An 8,491-nucleotide genomic window follows, 5' to 3' on the forward strand; every position below is an offset into this window, starting at 1 on the left:
TCAAGGCTCAGGGGTCCAAGATTATCTTCTGTGTCTGTGTTAATTGGTTTCCCTTTTCTTTGTTGAAGAGGGTCTGTGCAGTCCTTCTGCCTAGTCCGCCATCTTGCCGGAACTCTATGTTCAATTTTTTGAGGAACCACTAAACTGTTTCCCACTGTGGCCACACCATTTTACAACTCCACCAGCAATAGATGAAGATTCCTATTTCTCCACATCCTCACCAATAACATTTCTTTTCCATTTTTTATAAATCATAATCATCCTAGTGCACATGAACTAATTATCTCATTGTGGTTTTCACTGGCATTTCTCTAATGACTTATGACTTTGAGCATTTTTTCGTGCTTCTTCGCCATTTGTATTTCTTCTTTGGATAGATATCTATTCAACCACTTTGCACATTTTTAACTGGATTGTTTGTCTATTTGTTGTTAAAATATAAGAGTTCTTTATATATTCTGGATATTAAACCCTTATCCAATATAGAGATGAATCCTCTTTTGGTTTTTAGTTTCCTATTCAAATTCCTTTGGAAAAATTTCAATGCTCATGAAGTGAAAAAGACCTGTGACCACAGGAAAATTAGCCTGGTCAGGGAGAGCAAGACACCCCCAAGAGGCCAGAAGTGAGAGAACATCAGCTGCTGCACCAAAGCTCAGGAGACAGGGCCCAGCTGGACAGGGAGGTGGACTCAGGTAGGAGCTAAGTTCAGGACAGGCATATTCCTCTCTTCCTGCCATCCCCACCAGTCACTGCACTATGAAGAAAGTCAGTCAGCTTTGTTGGGGATAAACTGGGGTCCTAAGCATGTCCACTTTACCTTAACTAGCTTCATATACTTGTCTATGGAAGCTGCTTCTTGCGGAAACTTCTCCTTGAGGCCCTGAACATAGGCTTTCTCCCCACGTGGGGAACTCCTTTCAACCACTGGTTCCTTCTAGTACCATAATGTCAAAGGGAGAGGACATGGCAGCCCAATTTAGCTGCCTCTCAGTGATCTGGTCCAACATAAAACAACCAGTGCTTCCCTCTTGCATATGTCCAATGTAATGGATTCCTGTTGGGAGACGAAAAAAAAAAAAAAAAAAAAGATATCAGACGGCTAAGGGTTGTAAGCCCTGGAAAAGTGGACAAGGAACCAAGGTGGAAGAGGTTGTCTGGCATGGTAAAGGGGCTGCCCACCCTCTGTAGGGAGGTATCACAGCAGAAACCACTACATCCCTGCTCACTTCAGGTCTCAGTGGGAGTATGAGTGCCAGAAAAGAAAAGTGGTACTGTGTTCAGCTGGGTTCTCTAGAGAAGCAAAACCAGTAAAGCTTATGTATACATATAGAGAAATCCCTTAGGAAAATGGCTCCCACACTTATAGAAGCTGGCAAGTCCCAAGTTCTTGGATCAAACATTCAAGCTGGAGGCTTTTCCTGACTCATGCAGCTGCAGGGGCTGATGAGCTCAAGGTTGGCAGACAGTATAGTGGCTGTTGACTCCAACGAATGATGAATCCAAGATCTCCAGGCCGAATGGTGGATTGTTCGCTCATGGACAGTTGTAGGCAGCACAACAGGATCCCAATCCACAGAAGACTGTCTCTTTTCCCAGGATGTCCATAAATATATTGGAAGCAGGCCACATCCCTAGGGAAACTCCCTTTCAACAGATTGGCTGCTCAAAACATACAAATCCGATCCCATCATGGGAATAACCCATATCACAACCGCTTAAACCACACAGAGTTGTGGTCCAGCCAAGTTGACACAAAGCTCCAACTATCACAGGCACCCAGAGGGAAGACAGAGCCCCTAAAACAAGAGATGCCCAATATCGTCCTACAATGGCTGCTCCAAGGCTCCTAAAGATAGAGCCATTTTCCCAACCTTTTTCCACACAAGCCTTACCTGTGTCAAATTCAAGGCCATCCTGTCCAAAGGTATGACAGCAGCCCCCTGCCTTGGTATGTTGTTCCAGCACCAGAACTCGCTTGCCAGCTTTGGCCAGAATGGCAGTAGTGGCCAGGCCCCCGAAGCCACTGCCTATCACGACCACATCCAGCTTCTCTGGCACTCGGCTGACTGAGAAGGCTGAAGTAGAGGGAAGAGATACAGGTAGGCTTCTTAGGCAATGGCAGAGAAAGACAAAAGACACAGAAACCAAGGAAGGCTTCTCTAGATTGTATAATGCAGAAACCTCTGGAGCACTTTGTATGGAGCTCCTGTGTAAGTTGCCCCAAACAATTTATCTTGGTAATACTTAAGACCCATCATGCAGATGAAACAATTTGGTTTGATCAGAACTGGTTTAAGTTTTAAGTAAAGCCACTATATATTTGAGAATCTTCCCTAGGTTCAAAGAAAGTAGTAATCAGTGAACAAAAAGGAGTCTGACAATAATATAGGCTAAGAAACTTAGGAGCAGAAAGAGAACTAGGCAAGAAAGAAAACAAAGGGGATGGGAAGAACATTATGGTGTAGGCTGCCAGCTTCTGGAACTGTTCATTTACAAGTCATTTCCTTTTGTCATTTGTAGGGTCTGCAGGTGCCAGTGAAGCAGTCAGGTGGTCTGGTGGTACTTGGAGACAGAGTTGCTCATGCCATCTGTGGTAGTTAAGGTTGTGTGTCAACTTGGCTGGGCCTTGTTGAATGACTGGGCAGCTGGTGGTAGTTATTCCCCATGATGAGACTGGCAATCAACTCCATGGTGGGATCTACCACAAGCAGCTAAGTAGCCACTTTAGGGATACAGTCTGCTTCCCGTATATAAGCAGCAGCTTTGGGAATGGTCTCTAGCTTATGGCACACTTGAACCCTGCATGTGCACACTTGAACCCTGCATGTAGCCGAGTCGATGTTCAGCAGCCTGCCATGCTCTGCCAATCTTGGGACTTTTAATGGACTTGAATTAATGGCCTGCCATGTGGTTTGGTAATATTGGGACCGTGCCTTGTTACTCGTGGACCTTGGGTTTGTCAGCCTCAGCAGCCAGTAGTTGAGTGAAGAAAAGCCTCCAGCTTCAGTGGGCCGGGAGCAGGAGGCAGAGCTGAAGCCCAAGGTTGAGGGGCTTTCACCCAGCCCTTTGAACCAGGCACTTTGAACTTGGACATAAAGCCTCCAAACTGTAAGATAATAATTTTACATAATAATCCTGTTGGTTCAACCATCTCATTTGTGGTATATTTCTGTCAGAGAGGTATGATGTAACCAAAACAGCATCTAAAATATATTTCAGAGGCTGCTGCTCTGAGTAATCACAGCACCACCCCTCACACTGTGGAAGTCTGGAGGCAATGGAGGCAATGGAGGCAGGGCTGAGGGTGCAGGAACTGAACAGAAGACAAAACTGGACAATACATGGGACCTTCTTCTGGTGGTGCCATATGGGCATCTCCAATACAAGATCTGTTATTTGAAGTCAATCACTCAGGTGGAATATGATTTGGAACTTTAAAGCTGCAAGAGAACGTGGCAAACTCTTTAGCTTTCAAACATTATAGACACTTTTAGCAAAAAACATTTTATATGATGACCCAGGATACATGTAAGTATATAATGAATATATCTGAAACAGATATCTCACAATACTTGGTATAACTAGTATTTTCTATTTTTTGGTATTTTTAAATGCTAGTTGTAGGTCACTAAGTGGATTCTGACTCACCAGTATGTCATAACCTGATCTTAAAAATTAAACTAGTTACCTCATTTTAGACCAGTCCAGGTCCGTCGTGCAACTTGTTAGTGGTTATGCAATAGTGAGAATCCAAGGTGAAAAATCTGATCTCAGGAGTTCAGACTATCTTAAAACAGCAACAAAGAAAACAAGGTAGGGAAGGGAAGAATGTTATGGTGCAGGCTGCCACCTCCTGGAATTGTCTCTAGCTGTGTAGCAAGTCATTTCATACAGAATTCTAAAATTTGTAAGTCAAAGGGAGGAATCAATTATTTATTTATTTATTTATTTTTTTATAATGCAGCAGAACTTTTTCTTCAAATCTTAGGAGCAACTCCAAGATAAGATATGTTTTAAAGACGACTGGTTGAAGCGAGGGTGGCTCTGTGCATGACGCACCTGGCCAAACCTCCGGCAAAGTTTTAGAACCAGGGTTTTAAACCTTTGCGTTGAACCGCGCACAACCAGTTAAATCACTTGACAAACAAAACGCAATTTTTTTGCAAGTTTGGAGAGATTTCTATGCAGGTCCTCCACTCCCCTGAGCTCGAGCGGTAGGTTTCGTGGAAACAGCCAAGGCCACAGCCAAATGGGAAAAAGTTGCTGCTTATCTATGCGTTGATCCGTGGGAAGCCACCCCTAACACTCACATAGTAAGAGAGACTTCCCAGAATTTTACATAAGCAGAAACTGAGGCGTAGGTCCGGACTTCCGATAATGTGGACGCAAGCCTCTAAGGGCTGGGCGTGAGGATGGCCCCCAGACCCCAGAATCCCTCTCCCTCTGACCGTGTTTTGAGAATTTTCTTCCTAGCCTCCTTGTCGGACCAAGTAAACTTTGTAGGGGATCGCCAGCAGCAGCACAGCCAGCAACAGCGGCCACATCGTAGCCGGGGTCGGGTCACCGGGTCACGATGACGGGTCACGGGAACAAGTCCACGCAGACAATGGTGGGCTCTGTCTGCTGCGGCGGCTCCGACCCTGCGGTTGGCCCCGCCCAACCAGGAGGCAGAGGCAGTGTTAACCAATTACCGGAGCCGGAGCCTTCTTAACCAACGAAACTCACAGCCGGGGAGTTGATTCAGACTCATAGGCGGTATCTCTCTACGAAAGTCTGTCTTCCCAGGATCAATTAGTGGGTTTGAACCTCCAACAGTCAAATGCCTTAGGGCACTATGCCATCAGAGATCCTAAAGCTATAAACTTTAATGGAAGCAGACACTCCTAGTTCCCCTACAGAGCAGCTAGTGGGCTCCAACCACTGAGCTCTTAGTTAGCAGCCATTTGTTTTAACCACTACACCACCAGAGGTCCCTGCCTTTTTAGGGAGAGAAAAGCTCCAGCAAGGTTTGACCCTCTCGGATCCTTATATTCACATTCAGTGCACTGTTTTCATGGGGAAAAGTTTTTTCAAGTCCAGGAGAGGGTTAGCGGGAGGCCCTGCGCCCATGCGTGGAGGGGGCTTTGCCAAAGCTGTTGGAGGAGCTCTGGTGGCCTAGTGCCTAAGGCACTTGACTGCTAACCAGAAGGCTGGCAGTTCAAACCCACTAGCCACTCCTTGAAAGGAAGTTTGGTCAATCTACTTCCATAGTGATACCGCCTAAGAAACCCAAGGAGGGGTCGCTGTGAGTTGGGTCCGACTCTACAGCACATAACAACAACACTGGATGCCGAAGCTATTAGATTCCCAAGCTCTGGTGGTGCTGTGCCTAAGGCATTTGACTGCTAACCAGAAGTCTGGGGGTTCAAACCCACCAACCACTGCTTGGAAGGAAGACTGGGCAATCTACTTTGGTAGAGATACCACCTCAGAAACCCAAGGAGGGTCGCTATGAGTCAAAATAGACTGGACTGCAGGTGAGTTTGGTTTTTGGTTTTGGTTACAGCCATCTGCGCATCACAGCTGGTCACCCCCAGTTGTTGTTAGGTACTGTGGAGTCAGCTCTGACTCATAGCGACCCTGTGTACAACAGAATAAAACACTGCCTGTTCCTGTGCCAGCTTCATGATCCTTGCTGTACCTGAGCCCATGATAGCAGCCATTGTGTCAATTCATCTGGCTGAGGGCCTTCCCGTTAGCTGACTCTCCACTTTACCAAGCATGATATCCTTCTCCAGAGAATGGACCCTTCTGACAACATGACCAAAATAGGTGAGACAAGTCTGGCCATTCTTGTTTCCAACGGGCATTCAGGCTGCACTTCTTCCAGGACAGATTTGTTAGTGCTTCTGGCAGTCCGTGGTACTTTCAGTATTCTTCGCCAACACCACAACTCAAAAGCATCAACTCTTCTTCGGTCTTCCTTATTCATTGTTCAACTTTCACATGAATATGAGGCAATCGAAAATACCATGACTTGGGCTGAGTGTGCCTTAGTCTTCAAAGAGACATATGTGCTCTTCAGCACTTTAACAGGTCTTTTGCAGCAGATTTTCCTGGTGGAATACATCATCTGATTTCTTGACTGCTGCTTCCATCAGTGTTGATGGTGGACCCAAGTAATGTGAAATCATTGGCAACATCAATTTTTTCTCCATTTATGATTATTGTTCCAGTTGTGAGGATTTTTGTTTTCTTTATGTTGTGGTGTAATCCATACTGCAGACTAGTCTTTAATCTTCATCAGTAAGTGCTTCAAGTCATCCTCACTTTGAGCAAGCAAAGTTGTGTCATCTGTGTATCTCAGATTGTTAATGAGCCTTCTTCCAATCCTGCTGCCTCATTCTTCTTCATATAGTTCATCTTCTCAGATTATTTGCTCAGTATACAGAGTGAATAAGTGTGGTGACAGGATACAATCCTGACACTCTCCCTTCCTGATTTTTAAACCATGCAGTATCCCCTTCTTCTATTTGAATGACAGCTTCCTGATCTATGTACAGGTTCCTCATGAGCACAATTAAGTGTTGTGGAATTCCCATTCTTTGCAATGTTATCCTTAATTTGTTATGATCCACACAAATAAATACTTTGGCACAGTCAGTAAAACACAAGTAAACATCTTTCTGGTATTCTTTGCTTTGAGCCAATATCCATCTGACATCAACAATGATATCCCTCATTCCACGTCCCCTTCTGAATCCAGCTTGCATTTCTGGAAGTTCCCTGTCAATATACCACTACAACCATTTTTTAATTATCTTCAGCAAGATTCTACTAGTGTGTGGTATTTATGATACTGTTCAATAATTTCCACATTCTGTTGAATCACCTTTCTTTGGAATGGGTACAAAAATGGATCTCTTCCAGTCAGGTGGCTGCCTTCCGAATTTTTGGGCATGGATGAGTAAGTGCCTTCAGCATGACATCTGTTGGTGAAACATCTCAATGGGAATTCCATCAATTCTGGATCCTTGTCTTTTCACCAAGTCTTTCAGTGCAGCTTCAACTTCTTCCCTCAAGGTACCATCTATTCCCCTCAACCTTTGATAAACTGCCCTAGGGCCCAGTGACTGCATTATCATAAACAGACTTCACTGCTCACAGTGGTGCTGCTGCCTTCTCAATGACACCAAGAACCCAGCCCTCAGACTCCTGCAGAGCTCCCTTTTTTCTATCTTGTGGTCTGGGTAATAAGAGGTAGGTTGCTTATTTATTCAGTATAAATTCACAGCTGCTTAAAAATTTTAAATGTCCTTTTTTTTTTTTTTTTGTCTACAGAGGCATAGTTGAGTGATGAAACCAATTTTCTTTTTTAGATTTTTTTTTTTTTTTTGACAAGGCTGATTCTCAAAGACCTCAGGGACTATTTTGCAGAACTCAGTGAAAGTTCCTATGGCCTAGTGATGGCACTGTTTTCTTACTCCTAATCTAAATGACTGCCAGGAAGGACAGCAAATGTAGAGCAATTGGATCTCTGAACCTTCATTAGGATCTCAGACTTTATTAAACCCCTTCCTGAGCCCAAGAACAAAACTCACTTGAACAAGTGGTTTTGAGTCATGAATCTTGCTGTTTCCATAAAAAGAAAGAATTAAAAGAACAACAGATAACCACCATTCCTATTTGGAAAAGATGACATTGCTTTGGAGTATAGTAGTAATTGTTGTTGTTGTTGTTGTTAGGTGCAGTCAAGTCATCTCTGACTCATAGTGACCCTATGAACAACAGAACGAAACACTGCCCAGTCCTGTGCCAGCTCCACAATCCCTGCTATACCTGAGCCCATCGTTGCAACCACTGTGTCAATCCATCTCATTGAGGGCCTTCCCCTTTTTCACTGACCCTCTCTGCTTTACCAAGCACAATATCCTCTAGGGAATGGTTCCTTCTTACAACATGACCAAAGTAGGTGAGATGAAGTCTGGCCATTCTTGCTTCCAAGGAACATTCCGGCTGCACTTCTTCCAGGACAAATGTGCTTGTTCTTCTGGCGGACTATGGTACTTTCAATATCCTTCGCCAACACCACAACTCAAAAGCATCAACTTTTCCTTGGTCTTCCTTATTCATTGTCCAGCTCTCACATGCATATGAAGCAATTGAAAATGCCATGGCTTGGGTTAGGCACAACTTAGTCTTCAGGGAGACATCTTTGCTCTTCAGCACTTAACAGAGGTCTTTTGCAGCAGATTTGCCCAATGCAATACGTCTCCTTATGTATGTATGACTGCTGATTCCATTGGTGTTAACTGTAGAACCAAGTAACATGAAGTCTTTGACAACTTCAATTATTTCTCCAGTTATCATGATGTTGCTTATTGGTCCAGTTGAGAGGATTTTTGTTTTCTTTATATTGAGGTTGTGTTAAACTGGGTTCTTTAGAGAAACAAAACCAGTAAAGCTTATATAGAGAGAGAAAGAGAAATTTATTTTAGGAAAATGGCTC

At 44.1% G+C, this 8,491-nt stretch overlaps 1 pseudogene; it reads right to left on the reverse strand.

Annotated features, from left to right (window-relative positions):
- LOC103203827 overlaps positions 1-4,547 on the reverse strand; it is a 10,504-nt pseudogene extending 5,957 nt beyond the window's left edge.
- Between the last annotated feature and the right edge of the window lie 3,944 nt (positions 4,548-8,491).

Source organism: Orycteropus afer, unplaced genomic scaffold, assembly GCF_000298275.1.
Source record: "Orycteropus afer afer isolate SDZICR_OR568_19922 unplaced genomic scaffold, OryAfe1.0 scaffold00231, whole genome shotgun sequence".
NCBI classification, from domain to species: domain Eukaryota; kingdom Metazoa; phylum Chordata; class Mammalia; order Tubulidentata; family Orycteropodidae; genus Orycteropus; species Orycteropus afer.